A 2,955-nucleotide genomic window follows, 5' to 3' on the forward strand; every position below is an offset into this window, starting at 1 on the left:
GGATGGGGAATGTCTCAATATAAACACAATAATTGTATGTTAAGGAACTTAAAGCAATTCATAATTTCTAAATTAAAAAAGCCAAAATTCTAACCCACTGACATCACAGTAGCTTTGCTTGACTACTCAGGATATGACCCATGTGAAAATTTTGGAGAAAATGTCATCTCTTGATAACAGACTAATGAGGAGCTGCAATACCGCCTCCTTTTCAACCTAATAATTTTACATGAAACATCATGTTTTCTAGAAAATTATGTAATTTTCCATGCTTTTACCATATACTTGGGTTCTATTGTCTAGTCCCTTGTTATCTTGCAGACCATCTTCTTCAGCTACATAGCACAGTGCATACTGATAGCCACACCTGAAACAGCTCATGAAACTAAGTAAAGCTTTATTTTGAAAAAGTAACCAAACACATCTTTTTAATCCAGGTGATAAAGGTTTTAAAATTTATCATGGAAGAGGAGCGAGAAAGTGGAATAACAGTTAGTATTCATGCAGAATTGGTTTGGACAGGAATACGCTCTTCCAGTTCACTGCCCCTTCAACTGAGGTAGGTCAAACGCAGGCTGAATTATACCTTTGTGGCACTCAAAGTATAAATTTCTCAGTAGCTACAATCTGTCCCACAAAACTGTAGCACTCCTAACATAATATTGATAAATGAGCTAAGACTGGGTTTGTTTACCTTTTTTGCACATGCATTCTCAAAATAGAAATTACAAGTTAATGTCTGAGGACAGAGAATAGCTTTTTGTCACTAATTCATTAAAAAATATTTGCTTCCAATAAAGTTTTACTATATTTCCTCTTCTTGGCTGTAAAGAGAAATTGTCTTAAGAACAATTCCATTTAATTAAACTACAAAATATTTTTTATACATCATTAAAGCAACAGATTTATTGTAAGGAAAACATACGTAATTTCAGTCTACCTTGTGTGATTGCTTTCATAGTCAGTTTTACAGGTATGCCTTTTCTTATTTAAAAGATTTTATTCCAGTTCTTGTCTTTGGCCCAGGGAGTAATTGTTATGAAATGTTAGTCATCATCTTTATCACATATGTATTCCAAGTTCAAAGCTTCTGTCATGCAAACATAACGCTTTAGTATCAAGCATATAAAAAGGTATATTTTTCTTCCAATTAGAAGTCATTGGGATTGAGAACTTTAGATAAACAAAATATATCCACATATATTTGCTACAAAGTAGGAGCAAAATATAATCTGTTTGTTCTATCACTACAATGACAATTTCTTCAAGGAAAAAGAAGAGGGGTTTGTAAATATTTTTGCTTGCGCACATAAAAAAAGCATTAGAGAACTTTTTAAAAGAAACAGTTTTTCCAACATATGAAAGTCAAATTCTCGTCTCAGTATCCCTCTTCCCCATTAAGCTCTCATGTTTGCAGTTTTGCCTTAGAAATTGTGTTTTGGTAACCATTATGAGACTTTCTCCAGTTTACTTGTATCTCTCTATTAATTCAGTTAAACTTAGTGAACACTAGCTTTACATTAGTCCTATTATAGTTATTAGGGTTGATATAAAGAAAGCAAAACTTGATAAGCTGAGGAAGCATTTAGGGTTTGGGGGTTTTTTTCCTTACAGAAAACTGAGATATTTGCTTTTACTTGTCAGTTGAAAATGCTGTTTTCATTCAAAGATTTACCAGTTTGGATATGGCTGGATACAGTTGCTAAATACTGATCTAAGCTTTCTTTCAAATGTTTCTACCAAAGCCAGTAACACCAAATTTGATGTTCTCTGTGGGGGAAGGAGCAAGAGAAGAAAAGGAGCATAGACTTATTCCATTCTGTACATCATCTTCAATAAAAGAGCTATTTTATTACCACATGCCTTCAACAGACTGAGAGGCATGAGAATATGTATAAAGGGGACCTTTCAGGGAGATTCACTTTAGCCTAAGGCCATTTGTCTCCCTAAGTTTTCTGTTTGTTGGTTTGGTTTGGTTTTTTGTTTAAGTCAACTTAAGTTCCTGCCCTAAAATGAGGAACTTGGGCTCTCTGAATTGCACTCTGGAGGAACCTCTCTCTTCTCAGCTGACTCTAAGGGAAGCCCAGGGAGACAAACTTCATTAGGCTAAAATTAACCTTTTTTATGTTATATAGAAATTTTGGAAGTGATTTACTTCAGATTACCTTCCAAATAAATTGCTCAGGACAAGGGAAGGAATAGTGGGCTAAAGAGAGATAGGTTCTATCCTTTTAATTCTTAATTTTATTGGCTGAGAAATTAATTTCTTAAGAATTAAAATCTTCTCTTTATTAGTCTTCTCTTCTATCCAAATCCAAGGCTGCAGTCATTAGGAATTGATCTTCCCAGTAGTTTTCCCTCACAAATTGAAAGAAATGAGAAAGCTAGAACTAGAGTTACTAGGTTTTCTATAAACACTTAATGTATGTTCCATTAATTTTTTTCACATCCTTCCTTTATTTCTTACTTATAATACGTAACAACTGACTATGAACAAGTAACACTTGCCAAACTAGCTTAACAAAAAAGATATATAATGCGTCTATGAAAAAAAAATTTAAATCTATCTAAAGATAAATTAATACCAATGATACTTTGATCTGTGTAAATAAGATGATGTCAAACTGTGTTGAGCGTGTTTCTAAGGCATGTAAAGATTTTTTTCCAACACAAACTTTTTTGTTGTTAAAGTTTCTTAGTTAGAACAATGTTTATTTTAATTTCCATGGCGTTTAATGGCAACCCACAAATTCATTTCTAAGTGTTCCTTCTAAGTGTTTTGTTTTTAACCCTCTTGGAGAAAAAAAAAAAAATTTTTACAGAGCGAAGAGGATAAAGTTACTAACTGAACATGCCATTTTCGTGTTTTTGTTAATGAAAATGTTTAAATTTAAAGTCAGAGCCAGCTATGTTGTTGGGGTTTTTGTTTTTTTTTTTTCAAAATTCTCATTATCC

The sequence above is a fragment of the Accipiter gentilis genome, chromosome 17 (assembly GCF_929443795.1).
Source record: "Accipiter gentilis chromosome 17, bAccGen1.1, whole genome shotgun sequence".
Taxonomy (NCBI): domain Eukaryota; kingdom Metazoa; phylum Chordata; class Aves; order Accipitriformes; family Accipitridae; genus Astur; species Astur gentilis.